General features: G+C 33.6%; 1 long non-coding RNA gene across 2 annotated transcripts in view; it reads left to right on the top strand.

Moving 5' to 3' along the window:
- Positions 1-20,113, top strand: part of LOC146406902 (uncharacterized) — a 212,236-nt gene extending 192,123 nt beyond the window's left edge. For both annotated transcript variants that reach the window (XR_014817984.1, XR_014817995.1), the window contains one exon: positions 19,175-20,113. This is a non-coding gene — a long non-coding RNA (uncharacterized LOC146406902). The remainder of the gene's footprint in view (positions 1-19,174) is intronic.
- The last annotated feature ends 294 nt before the right edge of the window (positions 20,114-20,407 follow it).

The raw sequence follows: 20,407 nt of genomic DNA, 5'->3' as shown, positions 1-20,407 counted from the left end.
ATCTACATGAAGTGAATGGGGGGACTCTAAAGTGAGTTATGGCCATGGATCATGGCATGAAAACTAAGAGAAAAAAATGCATTGAACAATTAAGATTATTTTATCCAGGTTATTTCAATAGAAAGAGAGTTCATTTCTGCAGGCAAGTGTCTTAGAGAAAAGGAAGTAAACTTAGGTTTTACAGAGGCAGTTACACAAGGGAGTCACAAGGAGTGGTGGACAATGACTTAATCATAAGGAAAGATGATCCCTAAAGTTAAGTGTTTCCAAAGATAAAGTGATGAGGAATTTCTCAGCCATCACTGTTTTCCAGGTTCAGAGGAATCAGGCAAAGTTCAACATTGTTAAGAGTATGCACTAGTTCTCCACGCTAGATTCTTGGCAAGGAAACTTTCAGGGCAGTGACCAAGATGGTCTTAAAGTTACTCTCAGCTGGATTACACACAGGTTCCTTTCCTTACATGGTCCAGACCTCCCTTTTCGGAGAGCATTTACTTTGAAAATTTATAACTGCAAATTATTTTCTACCCCAATGAAATTCATATAAATCACCTTAGTAGCCTCTTCACCATTTTAGATCCCAGGGAATGTCTTTCTCAAGGATCTGAGAACCATTTCTTTGAAATGTAAACATCAAAGTATATAACACCCCAGTCTCCCAGTTCCTGTGAGAAGATAGGAGCCAATGGGGGTACCCCTTAGCAAAGAGAAATGGCCTAATCACAGAGAAAAACACTTGCAAACTCCAGAATAATTCCTATTAATTCCCCCAAACGCCCGTTAACTCACAAATAACATCCCATTGATGAATCTTCTCTCTAATTGTGCCCTTCCAGCAATTTCCCAATAATCCAACGCAGCACTGAAAAACCCTCCTATTTTTTTTTTCCAGCAACATTGAGTTCAAGTCTCTCTTCCCTATTGAAATAACCCTTAATAAGTTCTTTGCCTATTTCAACTTTGTATGGTACAATTTTTGCTTAGACAGAAGTGGGACAGTCATAAGACTCACAACATTTGTTTCTCATCTCTTACGATCTCTGTCTTTCAGTGCCTAGAAAACTAAATTTTGGCTGAAGCAGAAATATGTCACACAGATTAGTTTCAATTATTAAAAGAAAATAAGTTTCAACTGAGAGCAGTAATACTTAATTAAGCTGGAAGCTCATTGGATACAGTCACTCAATAAGATGTTAAATAGATTGGATAGATTTATTCCATAAATATAAGAAAAAATAATAACTGAAAATAATTTGAAACATTTAGGTCTTTTTTTGTTGTTGTTCAGATAATCACACTACTGTTCAATCCATGAAGGAATGAAAGGCTTCTCTTTCTCAGTCCTTTGTATCAAGTCCTCTCTACTTTTATACATCGCCCCAAGCCAATTTCTCAGTTTGAAGAGTTTTCAATTCCTGAAATGATTGTCTTTAACTTGCTTTTAAGATTTCACTGCCAAAGGACTTAGAGATCACTTGTAGCTTTGTCCCCAGTAATTCAAGTTGGAATAATTAGAAAAAGAGAACTAGAACTTTGACATCAAAGTACGTAAAGCCGAAATAACAGATCAGGAGCATAGGTAGAGATAAAAGGGAGATGAGACAAAGCCAACCCCTTCAGAATTATTCGCAGCATTCTGAAAAAGGAACTTAGCTAAAACGTGTGAGACACTGAAGGACTGAAATTAAAACAATTTATCCTACTCTAATAGATAAGTTCTTGCATACAATTGTCATAGGTGGAGTTAAGATTAAATTGTGTATTTTGACAACTGAATGGGAAATGTGGAGTAATAACTTCTTTGGTAGGTAAGATTAGTTTGACTGTAGTTTTAAATAATAGGATAAAGTATGTAAATCAAAAACAAAACAATGCAGGAGTTCCAAAGAAGAAAAATTATTACAAGCATCCTTTGAAATGGGTGTTTTAAAAGAGCAACCCATTTTAATAGAAATTGATTGATACTAATTAATGAGTCTCATACATCACAAATTTATTTGGTATTTATAATATAAAAAATTATACTAAATATTTTCTTGAGCTAATTTTAACCTCTTTTTCTCATTAAGGTTTTGAGATCCTTAATCATGGTATTTTTGTATATGCAAGACAAAGAGAGGACACTTTTTTTGTGCATGTATGCTTTAATGGTCTTTTTTTTCTAAAACATGAGCTTGATGGAAACAGGAGAAATTATTAATCATATATCTATTTCCCATGTCTAACCCAGAAATATAGTAAGTCTTTGATAATTTCAGTTGAGGCAAAATTATAGGCTTAAAAACATTCACATAGATATTCAACACAGCATCAGTGAAAGACATAAACAACAAAATTCAAACTCCCATAAGGTAATTTTCACACTCTAGACTATCTATCAAAGGTAAATAATTGAGATGGTGAAATTAGGTTTATGTGAACTATATAGAAATATGGATAATTTCTTATAACATTAGGCAAAGAGACAAAAAAAAAAAAAAAAAAAAGAAGTTTGGAGTTTCTGTGGTGGTGCAGTGGTTAACGACTCCGACTAGGAACCATGAGGTTGTGGGTTTGATCCCTGGCCTTGCTCAGTGGGTTAAGGATCTGGCATTGCTGTGACCTGTGGTGTAGGTTGCAGATGTGGCTCCGATCCCTCGTTGCTGTGGTTCTGGTGTAGGCCAACAGCTACAGCTCCAATTGGATCCCTAGCCTGGGAACCTCCATATGCCATGGGAGCAGCCCAAGAAATGGCAAAAAGAGAAAAAAATAAATTGATTAAATAAATAAAATAATAATAATATTAAGCAAAGAAATGTGCTGAAATATTACCAATAAATCATGATTTCCAAAGATCTTTAAAAATATGTATGTAAGTGGAGGAAATCACTAAATTCACAATGTTAGTGTTTTTGGTAGCATCCAAGATAGATTTCTTGCAATTATTTTAGTGAGTTTTCTTTAAATTGTTTTTAATAATTCCTTGAGTTGTATTTGATAACATGTCTTACCATTATGGAATTAAGATCATTATATCAAAGGGATAAAAAGCAAAAATACATATGATTCTTATCCCAATAGTAGTAGCCAAACTAAACCCAACCAGCAGATTATGGAATTGAAAATTAAAGCTGCACTGTACAAAAATACAGCAGGAACGAAATAACAAGCTTCAGTGTTTTTCCCTAATTTCAATGTTTTTTATATATATAAAAAATAATACTGGCCAAATACTCTTGGAAATGTACTCTTTTTCCCAAATGTTCACATATACAAAAGGCCTTTTCTTGTCATTTTGAGTTTAAGACTAGTAAACAGATGTGTGGGCTATTTAAAGAATGAAACAATTCAGTGAACAACAAATTAGACTTTATGATGTATACCTAGGGGCCAATTAGCTTTTCATTATAATTCTTAGCTTTCTTTTTTCAATTTTTTCCACCAACTACAGATTAACCTTGGTTTAGACATCAAGTGCTTGACTTTCTGTGTCTTAATTCTTGTCCTTTATTCTGGTTGAATTTATTAACATCATCATTTCTCCTATAACAATTTCTGATAAAATATTCTTCTTCATTTATCCTCTTTATTCCAATATATAGATATGTTTAAATTTATGAAGGACAAAGCATTATCACTCATTTTTCATTTCTGCCAGAAAATGTACTTTTTCTTTTGGGAACTAGGCTTTGTCCCTATGTTAATAAAAAGGATATTCAATTAAAAATATACATAAAAAATCATTTAGTTGAGAAAACACCCAGTGACCTTCTCAATTTTATGCTTTCAATACTTGTTTTGAGATTATATAGACTTTATTTCCATAATTTTCTGAAGGGAGCCACACAGACCGGCTTAGTTCTGCAAAAATTGCAAAGCAGTAACAAATATCTACCTTCTTTATGTTTGTATTTCCTTAATATTTGTTGAAAATATGATACATATGATGGAGTCTTCTGGATCTCTGAGAATTGAAATCTAAAATCAGCCTAATGTTCGCATCAACCAGGAAACAATTGGATATTGAACCATCAACTTAAGTGGATCAAATAAGAAGAAATGGTGCAGGATAATCTATTTGAATATTAGCATTACACCTTATGCAATATTTTCAAATTAAATAATCCAGTACATTAAACATATCAAATATGGACCTTGTGATTCTCCTATGTAATTCTTGAATCACTGAAAGAGATCTTTCCAAATATGAAGTAAACAGTTTTGGTAGACAGTTTTGTTTTGTTTGTGTTTTTTGTTGCTTTTTTTCAAGACCCTGATACTTAATTTCTTCAATGGGACTCAAAACTTAATGAAACTTCCCACCATGTATATGTTAAAACATAAAGATATCCACAAGTAGAGACAGTTAAAAATATATTATTTTATATAAATTTTAGCTCATATGATTTATATCCAATGTCAAAATAATTTTAAAGAGGAAAATCATGACAGACTATAAGTGAACATATATCAGTAATCTCATTCTACTTATTAATGATTGAGGAAATCTGTAAGATTAAAAAGATGGTTAAAAGGAGAATGCAAATAAGACACATTTATAGGAAATGAGGAATGCAAAACAGACATATTCCACAGGTGTTTTCATAAATTCATTCTTTTTTTTCTTTGTCTTTTCTAGGGCCACATCTGTGGCATATGGAGGTTCCCAGGCTAGGGGTTGAATTGGAGCTGTAGCCGCTGGCCTACACCAGAGCCACAGCAACAGAATCCAAGCCACGTCTGCGACCTACACCACAGCTCACGGCAACGCCATATCCTTAACCCACTGAGCGAGGCCAGGGATCAAACCCACAACCTCATGGTTCCTAGTCAGATTAGTTAACCACTGAGCCATGACAGAAACTCCCATAAATTAATTCTTGAACCAGAAAAGAGTTCATTTGCATTTGTGGCAATAAAGAGCAAATACACTCGTCTGAGAGGCAGGCTTGATCAATAGGAGTATAAGGCCTATGCTTATGTCCTACCCTGTGATTCTTCTTATTATGACAAGAACTCTCTTAGAGAGCAAGCACAAAATGGTTAACAAAGATAGCAAAGATAGTTGAGAAAGAATGGCTGCTTGCAGCAAGGATGCTTAACAAATAGAAACCAATAATACAACTGGTGCCAAACCAAAGAATAAATAGCCTAGGAACACAACATAAAGAGAATGGAGTTCAGATCTCCATGCTGACTTACCACATCTTCACAGGCTAGACAGCCTGCAAACAGTAAATCACAAGGAGCCTGGTGGGCACTGTAACTGGTTGAAGGCTAGGGTCTGTGGTGAAGAGTAGTGTAGACTGGTGGGCTTTGATGGGACCCCACTTAAACTGTGGAAATAAACAAAGGACAACCAAATAAAATAAGCAAAAGCTATTTATTTGGAGCTTACTATAGCAAAAAATTCAGTCACTGTCACTTGTATTTGGTGCAGACTCAAAATCAGTAACAGAGTGGAAGAGATTACACTGAAAGAAAAGAGAAATCTTCAGGAGTGCATTGATTGGAGGCCACTTACATGGGGAAGCTATCAGCAGACTAACTATAAATGCAGCATCCTGTATGATTGTTTAAGGATGCACATTTGGTCTTTCTTTGATTCACACTAAGTTGGAAGCTGCGACAAAAATTAGGAAAGTCCTCAGTTATTAATAAAGCCCTGGACACGTTGAGTTGAATGCTAAAGAAGTTATTGTTGGCTTCCTTGATTGCCACTAGATAGAGTAGTCTGACTTCACACAAAGCCTTATACCCAAGACTTACAGCAGCCTAGCTTCCTGGTAGGTTTTTTAGATAAGGAATTAGTTTCCAAGGATACTAATAAATATTAATGTATAATATTTATTTAAATAATTAAGACACTATTAAATATATTGGGAAATATTTTCATTTATTTAAGTATCTTATAAAAATATGTTACTATATCTAACTTATATGTGTATGTAATGAGAATACATATGATACATATCTGTCCTATATGTCTTCATATATGTGTGCATGTGTACATATGTATGTGAATATATACATATATATATATGTATGCATTTTTAGCCATTAAAATTTCCATTTTAAAATTTGACACCATAATTTTCAAAGAAAATTAGTATGCAAAGTTACAATTCATATTGTTACTAAATGATTTGTTCTTTCCCTTTGTCCAAATACTTACTACCCAAAATGATAGTCTAAGTTTGGAAGTTAGGATGGGGAAAGATTTGAACTCTACTAGTTGGGAAGTAGCAGTTATTTATTTTTCACCTATGTGACAAAGATATTCATATAATGTCAAATAATTTTCTTTACAATATTCTATTTTCTATTATTTGGTTCTATACTGAAATTCTAAGAGTATAATATGTTCCACTGAGAATGAGGGAAAAAAGAGTGCAATGGAAATTAGGTAATGTTATTGAAAGCTCTCAGCTTTGAAAAGGCATACCCTGCACCTGTAATTATTCTAAATTTATTTCATTTGCTGACTTCATTCTCATGAATACAATAAGAACTATTATTATCTTTCCTGCTTTACAGACAGTAAAGATGGTTAAGAGTTGTAGATTTTCTTAAGAACTTGGAACTATCTCTGAAATGCAGTCATGGAATAAGATAGCATGTCTATTTCCCAGGCTCTGAGGCAGGGTTTGAGCCTAATTTCAATGGACACAAATTAGCAACACAGATGGCCTAATCACAGTGGAAAACATTTATAAACTCACAAAATGCTTGACACATCCATTGATCAACCTCCCCTGCATTCCTTTCTGAATGTCCTCTACTACCTTTTCACTACCTTACTCAGTGCTTAAATCCCCACCTGAACCCAGGCTTTCTCTCGCTAGTGGAGTTAGTTCAGTTTCACTCCCCTATTGCAGTAGTATCAAAATAAAATCAACTTGTTTCTCATCCTGTCGGGTGCCATTTTTTTCTTTAATATCTAGAAGGTATTTTAAGGTGATGCTTACCTATGAAACAGCTTCAATACAATGACTTCTGCCTAATTACTAGTAAATAATGCAATATACACTTTGAAGAAGAGATACATCTACTGTGAGGATCACTGTTTAGAGACTGGAGTTTCAAGGTAGATATATACAAAGAGGAACTCTCAGCACATTATGTTATTGCATTTTTAGGACCCTCTTCAGTAGTAACAAGCTAGCTCTAAGGTGTTTTCTAGAGTGATAAAATATTTAATAAAAAGAAGAAAAAGAGGCACAGGAGACTGCTGCAGCTCTTTTGCCCTTTGAAATGCATTACGTGCCTGAAAGCTATTAGCTTAATACTCCCTTCTAGTAAAAACTATAATTCATCCTCTAAAAGCAAAGGGATTTCACTAGATCTGTAAAACTTCTCTTCATCTTCATTCAAGGTCCTAGACCTGATCTAATATAAAGTCATCTCTTGCATGCACAGGGTGATAATGCGAGAGACAAGATATTATAGTAATGTCATCTTCCTTATCAACTAACAATCAACAAATCTTCAGTGTTCAAAGGACAGTGGTAACTTGGTCAATTACCTCCCAATTCTGTGCACTGGTGTGAAGAAATCTGAGATGAGCATACCACTGACCTTATGAGGTTACTCTCCCATGAATTGTTAATGATTATCTTCAGAGAGTGATAGTATCCCTGGGTCATCCATTTCATTTTTATTAAATAAGAGCTAAAGTTCATGGACTGGACAAACTCTGCCACCAGGCAGGATTTCCAGAATGAAGAGCCAGATTGTTAAAGCCACACTTGAGAACAGCAGCTAAATTTTCTTTAACATTCTATATTTTCAGAGGTTGTTTTGATATTGCATAAGAACCCAGGAAAAATGACTGGGTATTATCTCTTTTTGAAGAATATATTCTGCCATACTACAAAACCATATTATGGAATAAAAACAAGAATATAATCCCAAGAATGAACTATGTAAATATTTATTCTGACTTTTCGAAACAATTGATATATTTTATGATGTTAAGAATTTTTTAAATGTGCTGATACTTATTTAAAATCTTTAATGACTTAAAATTATCTTAAAAGTAATAATAGATTGGTTGAGACTTCATTTTGAAAATTTGATAAGATTGATAAATGCAGCAATGATAACAATGTATTGAGTATCTACTATATGCCAGTAGTTAGGCATGCATTATTTAATTTAATATTTAAGGACCCTATGAGACAGTTACTATTATTTTCTGTCTTTCACATATAAGGGAAAAAGAAGATTTATATAATTTAGCAGAGCTAGTGAGTAGAAGGTAGCAGAGCTGGAGTTTGGAGCCAACTTATACCCATCTAATAACAACAGTGCCTCATGTTTCTCTAGGAAATAAAAAATGTTTCCTTAGAATTTCTGTTTAATTTGAAATAAATACATATTATAATTTCTTCTATCTCCTTCTTTGTGTGACATTCCAATTAGTGACACTAGTTTGAGTCTTTGGCTTTCCTATAGTGCTGCTGATTTCAAATGTTTTTACAAGGGAAATATATAGCCTTAGGTCATTTTTATTATAGATAATCTCTATCATCTCTATCATGTTGATTCATATGATATTTTCTAAAGTATGCAATCTGGGCTCTTTTATAGAAATGGCTAAGTATACACCTGCTGTTTGATATTGATAACCTAGCAATGATCAGAATGGGAGGATAAGGTGTTTGGTCCTATTCCAGACAGGTCTAAAGGGGTATTTCTAACCCAGAAATTTCCAGGTGACAAATGATTCTTCTCATGATGACTATACACTTGTAAAAGAATTATTTATAATGACAGAAACAGGGCCACATTTTCCCTGCAGGAGAAATTCATACACAGATAACTACTATACATGCAGTTAATTATAGAGGAAGCTTGACATGGGGTGATGGGATCAGTCAAATATCCTTTGCTACGGAGGTCAGCATAATGTGATCTGATAACAGTTCTGAGTGGTCAAGGTGGGCAGTTTAAGAGCTCCAAACTAGGAGGTATTAACAGGGTAATGATATAATTTATCATCCTAGTTGAGATACTTGTGATACTGAAATGGGGCCCTGTGAATAACAGAGATTAACTGACATTCCTAGGGACAAACCAGGATATATTATTTCTTTAAACCTTTGAAGTCATAGAAATATTATTTTAAATATGTTTCAATATTACTTCCTGTAAACTTTGAAAAGTTACTTAAGTCATTCTGCATTTGATTCCTCAAGCATCATAATGATAGTAACTAATCTCAGGGTGTTGTTATGAAGGTTAAATGTGTGAAACATTCACAAGTGCCTAGTCCTAGGACCTGGCCAGTAATTGAAGCCTCCATGTAAACTGGTCTTTCAGTTTTTATTTTTTTGTTTTTGGTCTCATTCTTAGCATGTGGAAGTTCCCTGGCCAGGGATTGGACCCACATCATGGCTGCATGATCCATAGCTGAGGCAATGCTGGATCCTTAACCCACTGAACCACAGGGGAACTGCTCCTTTATTAAAGTTTTAATGAAGTAGACTTTGAAGCTTAAAGGCCTAGGTTTTACTATCTGCTCTGCTAAATACTAGCTGTATAAACTTGGATAACAATGCTGCCTCAGTTACCTTATTGGTTAAATTGGAACAGACTGGTATGATTTACATACACATTGAGGATGGTATGTTATCAATATTGAGCATTAAAATACAGTTATTATTATTATTATTAGTTGAAATCCTTTACAATATTTTTAGTACATTGACACACTGGCCTTCTTTTTGTATTTTGGTTCAAGAAGAAAGGAAATTTTAAAAAAAAGAAGAAAGAAAAAATGTCATAAAAATGAAAAGCATTAATTAATCATATTTTAAATTACATACATATTTAGCAAGACAACCAGACAATTATCTCTCTTCTGGTATTCTAGAAAAGAGGCACCAAAAATATTTGGCTTTTTTATGTCTTCACAAATTTAGAATTATTATTTATGCAAAATTATTTCAAATTGTGAAAGAATGTGGGAAGTAAGGGTGACATTTCTAAAAACCTTAATTATTGTGTTTGAAGATCATGGAATTTTTTTAGCTTGATTTTTTATTTCCTTGACAAACTGGTTTAATATACAGATATTTCCTCACTTTTGATACATGTTTAACATAGGAAATTTATTCATAAATACTGAGCCCTCCTTATATTGTCTCAAATTTGAAAAATCTTAAACTCTTTAATGAAAAAAAAAAAGTTATAAAAGAAACATAGACAGGAGTTCCTGTCGTGGTGCAGTGGTTAGTGAATCCAACTAGGAATCATGAGATTGCAGGTTCAGTCCCTGGCCTTGCTCAGTTGGTTAAGGATCTGGCATTGCTATGGTGTAGGTTGCAGATACAGCTCCGATTTGACCCCTAGCCTGGGATCCTCCATATGCCGTGGGTGCGGCCCTAGAAAAGGCAAAAAGTCAAAAAAAAAAAAAAAATCAAAAAGAAACATAGTGTTTACTATAAGCAAGTATGTTAATAACTTAAAAAGTCACCAGGAATTAAAACCAAAGGTAAAAATGTAAATCATAAGAATTGTGAGGTAAGTACATGAAAATGTGCCCAACTTAGTTACACTTCCTATAAATGAAAATAAATTTACCATCTGTATCAAAGTTTCATAAGGGCTGAAATTTTAGCTGTTTTGTTCATTATCTAATTCTAAAAACCTAAACTAAGAACTGGTATATAAAAGCAGCCACAAACATTTGTTAAATGGTAAATTTTTACCCAACAAATATGCAAAAACTTACATTTAATAATATTAAATGCTAGCAGAAATATGCATATATGGGAGTGTAAACAGACACAGTACATTGGTAGAAAGTCTTGCAGTCACTTAAAATGTATGTCTACTGAAAACACAAATTCATTAATCATTATTCTAAAGATTGCTCACTGCCACCAAAATATTTCTTTGATGCATTGTTTAGTAAGTGCAAAATAAAAGTGAAAATTATGATTTCCAAATGGCAAATGCTTTTGCAGTTTTAATATTACATTTAGCTATCTAATTTTAAGAAATTGAAGAATGCTATAATAAAATCCTTAGTAAAACATTTAATTTTTTTGTAGAATGAATCATGAATTTGTACAACTGTGATACTCATTCAAAAGTCTGTGATTCGTTTTGGGAGGAAAAAAATTATTTAGAGAAAAAAATTATCACAGTGGGTTTTGCCAATTCTATCAGTTCTGACCTCTCTTTAAACTAAACCTAAATAATAATGCATACCATGTTTTAATCACTCTCAAAGCATATATTGCCACCTCAAAGAGAGTTACAAGAAAAATTTAAAATCCTTTATGGAGGGACCTAATTTGAGATAGAGAGCTGTATGTTTCTCCATGTTATAAAACTGTACTTTGACTGGTTGACTCATGTAGGGAGTGATTTTTCTCAGGAATTTCTTCTAAATTTTCAGATTAGATATACCAATTCTCTGAATTAAGACATATATACAATTAAACTATGATTATCTCTACCACTGACAATTTGCTATTAAAGTTAGAGTAGAACATGTTTATAACTGTGAAAGCATAATCCAAAATAAATGATTCCCTTTGGGAGAGTTTGTTCATTAAAAGGTTTGACTCAGAAGAGGCTGAAACCACGTTGAGGCCAGTGGCACAGCCAGCCTGAAACAACACTGGATCCTTCCTGAGTAGGCCCCAGACTCCCTCAGAGCTGCCTCTCATGCAAGATGGAGTGTGGGTTCTAGGTTTCCAGTCAGCCACTTACTTCCACCCTCTCAGTCTCCTACTGCCTTATATTCCCTCTAAGGTGGCCCTGACATGTGGTTAAACTGCCCCCTGACCCCAGTAACAACCAAGCTCTAGCTGAGTTGGCCCTAATGATCTACCCAGCTCTAGGATTCTGCCCTATGCCTATCTGTCTGGGAGTGTTCTGAAGACAGCAAAGAGTAAAATTAAAACTCACATGGAGTGTCGAGTTGTTCTTGAATGCTGGGTGTTTTTTAAAAATTAGAAGTATTTTGAGTAATTTTAAGGGGGGGGCTAAACAACATGCTTCTGAACCACTCATAGGTCAAAAGAAAAAAAATTAAAAGAGAAATTTAAAAATATTCTGCATCAAATATTACTGGAAATACAATATAACAAAACTCACAGGATTCAGCATAAGCAGTTCTGAGAAGGAATTTTATAGTTACAAATGTCTACATTAAGGAAAAGGAAATATTTCAAGTAAACAACCTAACTTTACACCTTTAAGCTGACGTTAGAAAAAGGAAAGAAATAACAAAGATCAGAGCAGAAATAAATGAAATAGAGCCTAAAAGACAATAGAAAAGATACGTGAAAAGAGCTGTTTTTAAAGATAAAGAAAATGGAAAAATTGTTATCTAGACTTATCAAGAAAAGGAGGAGACATTACTACAGAAACACAAAGGATCAAAAGAGCCTCCCATGAGCAATTATATACCAACAAATTGGACAACCTAGAAGAAAATGATACATTCCTAGAAACATACAACCAACCTTCCAAGATTAAATCATGAAGAAACATAAAATCTGAATAGACCAATTACTAGTTAGGAGACTGAAGCAGTAACCAAAAACCTCACAAAACTAAAAGCTCAGGACCAGACGGTTTCACAAGTGGATCTTGACATTTATATAGCTACTAATACAAATCCCTCAAATACTTCCCAAAAATTTAAGAGGAGGAAACTCTTTCAAACTCATATTACAAGGCATTACCCTGATAACAAAGCAAAAGACACTACAAAAGAAAATTGCTTTAAAAAAAAAAAGACCGGGATTAATGTTTTTATTAATGATAAAATTTATACTGCATTTCTAAAATTTGTATCAAAAAGAATATACTGTATATACATGCAATGAATAGTACAAGATCACAAATTCAGACCATGGCTCCCTTAAAACAACACGTTGTTACAAATCAGATTTACTTAAACATTAAATTTATATGTAAGTTCAATTAATACATAGAGATCTTACCTCCTTTTTAACTTGTAAATAAACCCCACAATTCCTTATTTTAAGGTTTATAAAAGACCTGATGAAATAGATGCTAAAATCCTCAATAAAACTGAATTCAACAATACATTAAAAAAAATCAAACACCATGACCAAGTAGGATTTTATGCCAGGAAAGCAGTGATGTTTTAATATTTCCAAATCAATCGATGTGATAAACCACATTAAAACAATGAAGGATAAAAATAATATGATAATTTAAATAGATTGAGGAAAAGCATTTGACAAAATTTAAAATTCATTCATGACAAAACCTCTTTTTTTTTTTCCTTCTTTTTCTGCCATATCCATGTTATATGGAAGTTTCCAGGAGAGAAATCAAATCTGAAGTGTAAGGCACAGCTGTGGCAATGCCAGATCCTTAACCCACTGGGCCACCGTGGGAACTCCTAAAACCTCCTCTAAAACTGGGTATAGAGGGAATGTACTTCAACATAATAAAGGCTAGTATGACAAACCCACAACTATTATCATAATATACCTTGAAAATGAAAATATTTTTCTTTAAGGTCAGGAAAAAGACAAAGATGCCCACTCTTGCCACTTCTATTCAACATAGTATTGAGGTCCTAGGTAAAGTAATCACACAACAAAAAGTATGTAAATAGAAAAAAAAGTAAGATTATCTCTGTACACTATTATATATATAAAACCCTAAAGAATCTGCCAAAAAGCTGCTCGAATAAATGAATTTGGTAAATTGGCAAGACACAAAATCAATATACAAAATCTGTTGATTTCTCTATATAAATGATTAACCATCAGAGAGAATTTTTTTTAAAAATCTATTTATAATTACATCAGAAAGATATAAAAATATGAAATTTTATTTTTTATTAAAACATAAATATAGGGGAGTAAATTGAACTAGTAAGATGAAAGACCTATACACAGAAATCTATCAGACAATGATGAAAAACATCAAAGTAAACAAACATATATGAACAAATATTCCATGCTCATGGAATGGAAAATTAATATTGTTACAATGACCATATTATCCAAAGCAATCTATGGATTCACTGAAATCCTTATCAAAATTCCAATGGCATTTTTTCACAGCAATAAAACAAACTATCCTAAAATTTGTATGAAACACAAAGGATCCTGAATAGCCAAAGAAATCTTGAGAGAGTATAACACAACTGAAGGCATAGCAATTCCTGAGTTCAAACTAATAATACAAAGCTACAGTAATCCAAGGAGTATGATATTGGCATATAAACAGACACCTAGAAAAATGGAAGAGAATTGACACTCAGAGATAAATCCACACATACATGGTCAGTTTGTTTATGACAAAGGAGCCAGGAGTACACAATGAGTAAAGGATTGTCTCTTCCCTAGATAGCATTAGGAAAACTGGACAGTCACATGCACAAAGATGACAAATGGACCACTATCATACACCATGCACCATAATTAACTCAAAATGGATTAAAGCCCTAAATGCAAGACCTAAAACCAAAAAACTCCAAGAAGAAAACTTTGACCATAAGCACTGTGACATTTGACAACAAAAACAAAAATAACAAAAGCAAAAGTAAACAAGTGGGGCAAAATCAAATACCTCGGAATATACCTGACCAAGGAGGTAAAGGACCTATATGCCGAGAACTATAAAACTTTAATCAAAGAAATCAAAGAAGATGTAAAGAAATGGAAAGATAGTCCATGTTCCCGGATTGGAAAAATCAATATTGTAAAAATGGCCATCCTACCCAAAGCAATCTACAGATTCAATGCAATCCCTATCCAATTACCCAGGACATTTTTCACAGAACTAGAACAAAAAATCCAAACATTTATATGGAACAACAAAAGACCCAGAATCGCCAAAGCAATCCTGAGAAACAAAAACCAAGCAGGAGGCATAACTCTCCCAGACTTCAAGAAATACTACAAAGCCACAGTCATCAAAACAGTGTGGAACTGGTACCAAAACAGACAGACAGACCAATGGAACAGAATAGAGAACCCAGAAATAAACCCTGACACCTATGGTCAATTAATCTTTGACAAGGGAGGCAAGAACATAAAATGGGAAAAAGAAAGTCTATTCAGCAAGCATAGCTGGGAAACCTGGACAGCTGCATGCAAAGCAATGAAACTAGAACACACCCTCACACCATGCACAAAAATCAACTCCAAATGGCTGAAAGACTTAAATATACGACAGGACACCGTCAAACTCCTAGAAGAGAACATTGGCAAAACACTCTCTGACATCAACATTATGAATATTTTCTCAGGTCAGTCTCCCAAAGCAATAGAAATTAGAGCGAAAATAAACCCATGGGACCTCATCAAACTGAAAGGCTATATCAAACTGAAAATCTTCTGTATAGCTAAGCAAACCATCAACAGAATGAAAGGGCAACCTAAGGAATGAAAGAAAATATTTACAAATCATATATCTGATAGGGGTTGAGATCAAAATATATTAAATATATTAAATAACTCATACAACTCGATTGAAAAAGAAACACTCATTAAAAATGGATAGAGAAAATAAATAGGTAATTTTCAAAGAAGATAGAAATGGCCAAAAAAGTGCTACTAATAATTAATGTAAATCAAAACCACAATGTGATCTCACCTCACATATATTAAAATGGCTATTATCAAAAAGACAAGAAATAAGAAATGTTGGTGAGGATGTGAAGAAAGGAGAAATCTTGTACACTGCTGGTGGGAATGTAAATTAGTGCAGTCACTAGGAGAAATGGTATAGAGGTTCCTCAAAAAATTTTAAATAGATCCACCATACAATTCAGCAATTTTGTCTCTTGATATATACCCAAAGGAAACGAAATTATTATTTCTCATAGACATCTGTACTCCTATATTCATGGCAGCATTATTCACAAAAGCCAAGGTATGGAAACAGTCTGAGTGTTCTTCAGTGGATGAATGGAAATATGGAGATATTTATACCTATATATTATTTTATTTATATTATATATAAAGTACACAATGGTATGTTATTCAGCTTTTAAAAAAATAATGGAAATCCTGTCATTTGAGACTATGAACCTGGAAGGCATTATACTAAGTGAAATAAGCCAGGCAGGTAAAGACAAATAGAACTCAGTATCATCTATATATGGAATCTAAAAAAATTAAACTTATAGAAAGAAAGAATATAAAAGTAGTTGCCAAGTGTGGGGGTGGGAGAAATAAGAAGAGGTTGGTAAAAAGGTACAAACTTCCATTTATAAGATGAAGAAAGAGTGAGGATCTAATGCATACATGGTAACTATAGGTGATAACATTCTAGTGTATAAGTGAAATTTTCTAGGAGATTAGAACTTAAATATTCTCACACATTTTGAGATCTTACTGGGCACAGTGGGTTAAGAATATGACTGCAATGGCTTGGGTCACTGCGGAGGTGTGTGTTTGATCCACAGCCTGGTGGAGTGGGTTAAAGGATCTGGCATTGTCACAAGTATGGCATGGATCACAGCTGTGGCTCTGATTCAGTCTCTGGCCTGGAAAATTCCATATGCCACTAGTGGGGCCATAAAGAAAACAAATGAACAAACCAAAACTTGTTTTCACACATACACTGCATATGTATCTACGGTAATGGATGTGTTAACTGATTCAATGTGGAAATCCTTTCACAGTGTATACCCATATCAAATCATTATTGGATTGTACACTTTAAATATCTTAAAAGTAAGTTTATTTGTTAATTGTACCTAAATAAAGAAAATAATTTTAAAATTTAAAAATAAAAACAAATAAAAGTTGAAGTCAGACTTGGAAAAAAATCACTTATTCTCTACATGCTTGAAATAATATATTTGTTCTTAAAATATATTTATTAATTTTATAATAATAAATCACATCAATATGAATAACATCATATCATTATAGATCAAAGTATATTAATTTTTATTTATAGCTTTGGTTATTAAAATGAAAATCTTTATTAATAAAATATCAATACAGTGAAAAGGGGGCTTTCCCAGACTTTTGAAGAAGAATGAATAAATACCTACACTTTCTGAATTGTGATTGCCAAGGCCTAATTTTGAAGACTTATCAACTTTACTGAATATAGTTATATTTTTTTTCTTTTTACTATGTAGGTTAGAAGCAATTAAATCCAGATTATTTTTTCATAGCAAGTGAAATATAATCAAGACACATGTAAAATGAGGCAACATTAGAGAAAGAGCTAGTATTTATACTGAGCATATCTCCTTAGAATTGACCAAGTTATCAGAACAGCTACTTGTTACCGTTAGTTGCAAGTATCACACCAGAGACCTAAAATGGGAAAAGAAAACTTAGTAAATCCAGGATAGTGGTAATCCCTGGATTTGTGAGGAAAGCAGTGAGCATGAGTCCTGATAATGAGACACATCAGAAAAGCATTTTGGGAAAAGACACATTAATTAATAGATGCATATATAACTGTTGCAGTTCTAGGCTGTGGTTTTGTAATATGAAAAATAAAGTGATTGTAGAGGCTGCTGAGTTTTCTATTAATTCTAAAATTCCATGAATGAAAAATGGATAAAATGGTGGCTAAAATATCTAAGTAATTTTTGGAATATAAAATAAAAGGATGAAAAGTCATGATTTTTGAATATATTCTAATTCAATACAGTGTCAGCTATTTTTTGGTGGTATAGAAATGACTATTTAAATATTCAAAAAAATCAATTATTAAAAGATGACTGACAAACTGAATTATGAAAATGTTTAACATAAAATTATAATCACCTTTTTAAAAAATTGTCAAAGTCTGAATAGATGAATTCTTATTAAACTTACCTGCAGATAAAACAACTAAACCTTTTAAAAGAACATAAAATGAATATAGTTTTGTATTCTACTGTTATGAATAAGTCAAATGAAATTTCATGTCTCAGGAAGATGGAGAAATACATGTAAGACCTTTGATGTCATGATAACATGAAGTAACTTGGCAAAATAAAAGCCACACTTTTCAATGGGACAAACAAAGGAAAGTAGAAAGCATGAGCCAGGAAGCCTTGATATATTCTATAGAGAGATATAGTGTTCACAGAAGAGCGGAGAGTCCTGAAAGCTGTAGCCCATGGGAAGAGGGGGATTGAGCACGTTTGCGATCTCATTGTGGGATTGTGAAATTGGCTGGTGCCTAGAAAAGCTCAAACACTGGAGCAGATTCTGTGGTCCAACAACCCCTGTATCAACCATGTTAAAAAAAAAAAAAAAAAAAAAAAAAAGCACCAAAAGAGGGCCTGACAAAAAGGGGGGAAGTGCAGGTAACACTCTTCAAGCTTAATTTCTAAAGCAGGATTATAAAGACCACCACTTGGTGATTGGAGTATAATAATGGAAATTCTATCTAATTAAACTCGAAACCCCTATACCAGCTGAACTGTAGAAGGAATGAAAAGCATTAGTACCCTCCTCCACCCATGTGCACATACTAACTCCCAGAGATGAAAGGGCCTACACTTTCTGAAAAATAAACAAGACAAAATTTTGCATCAATGTCCAATGAATTTTCACAGACAATGTATATAATACAATGAAAACAGAGAGAGAGGAAATTTCAGGGAATAGATGGATAGTCATAAAATATGGAAACATAATATCTAAAATTTAAAAAAATAGGCATATCAGCACATTTACAATTTAGAATAAAGAATCGATAAACTTGAAAATTGAAATTTGGAAAACAGGAATTTTTCCAATTAAAGCAAAGAGTGAGGTAGGTAGGAAAGAAAAAAGATGAAAAACTGAAAACAGAGAATATGTTCTGAAAGCCTCCAGTTATCCATTTTCCTTGATAACCTCTAAGCTACAGAATGGAGTTTCCTGAAATCTTGTACCCTGTACCATGCACTAATGAGAATTACTAATGGAGTACTACTTTATCACATTCTTTATTATTCCTTTGTTCTGTATCTAACTTATTTGCTGGTACAGTCTAAAAAACCTGCTAATTATCTAAAAGCAGTTGTGACAGGCAGCCTCTGAGATGGCTCCCAGTGACCTCCGGCTCCAGGTCAACCTTCCTTGTTTAACCTCTTCCCTGGAGAGTGGGCTGTGCCTAGGGAGTTGCTGCTAACAAACAGAATATGGCAGAATATGGAATGTCACTTCTGAGATAAGTTTACAAAAACACTGTGACTTTGGTCATGCTCACCCTTTCTCTTTTTCTCTCCATTGTTCTCAAGGATGCCTGCTGCTCTGCTGTGAGCTGCCAGAAGGAGAGGCCCAGGTGGCAAGGACCAGAGGTCTGTTAGCAGCCATGAGAGTGAGCTTGGATGTGGCTTCTCTCCTAGGGGAGCCAAGATATCACAGTAGCTCTCAGCCCCCTGATTGCAGCTTCATGAAAGTTCCTATACCAGCGTCAAGCCCTACCACAGCAGACTCAGATTCCTAACCTACAGAAATTGTGAGATAATATATGTTTGTTCTTTTAAGCTGCAATTTGGGCCTGGGTGGGGTGGGGGGGGTATGGTAATTGGTTATGTAGCAGTAGATGGCTGCATCTGAAGTGACTAAGAAATACCTAAAAATGTAGGTGAAAGCAAGGAGGATTTTGAGGAATACATAAGAAGAATTCTAAATTTGATTTGAACACACTGTTAGTAGAAATCTGGTTTTGAGGATGCTGCCTAAAAGGGAGATAATAAAAATGATTAAAGAGGAAATAAGAAAAAATGTCATTGGAAAGCGGAAAAAAGTAGAGGTTCCTTTGTCATGAAGTTGCAAGGAGCTTAATAAAACTGTTGTCTGCAGTTATGTGGAAGCTTAAAATATGCCTAATGAATTTGATGATCTAGCTAATGGGACTTACAAGCAAAGCATTGAAAGTGCTGCCTGGTTTCCTCTTTCTGCTTAATGTAACATGTCCTTGAATGGTTACTTTAGAGCTGAAAACTTTTATCTCTCTGGAATAGAAGCAGAATTCTTCCAAAATCTACTTAACCACTGTGAGTAGATATAAGTATGCAACAAACTGGCTTCTTGATGTACTGCATTACTTTAGTTTCTGGATCTATTTTTTTTTAATTTCCTTTGAAGCCAATGTTTTATTCTAATAATCTATGAGCCCTAGTGATCATTATTTTTTTATAATGGAATGGAGAAATATAATCTACATAACAATATTTGTGATGTTACAACAAACTTAAAAGCAGTCTGAATCAGAAAATCGTATTCAGCACATAACGTACTAAAAAGTATAAACACATAAACAACTGAAATTTTCTCTATCAATATATGGATTTCCAAGGTTTGAAGAAATAGAAAGAAAAGCAGTCATTGATCCAATTAAAAGTATTTTAAAATCTAGGTACTAATAGCCAAACCTTCTTCAGCATATCTCCTTCTTTCCTACCTCAGATCAATCTCTACTATGGCCCTAAGCAAGTCACTTAACCTCTGCGAACTTCCGTGAGTCC

This window comes from Sus scrofa, chromosome 1, assembly GCF_054392235.1.
Source record: "Sus scrofa isolate SSC_HxYL_T2T_F1_AM1 chromosome 1, Sscrofa_HxYL_maternal_Yorkshire_Landrace_v2.0, whole genome shotgun sequence".
NCBI classification, from domain to species: domain Eukaryota; kingdom Metazoa; phylum Chordata; class Mammalia; order Artiodactyla; family Suidae; genus Sus; species Sus scrofa.
Note: the sequence above shows the minus strand (reverse complement) of the source record. Positions and strands in the feature narration are given on the sequence as shown.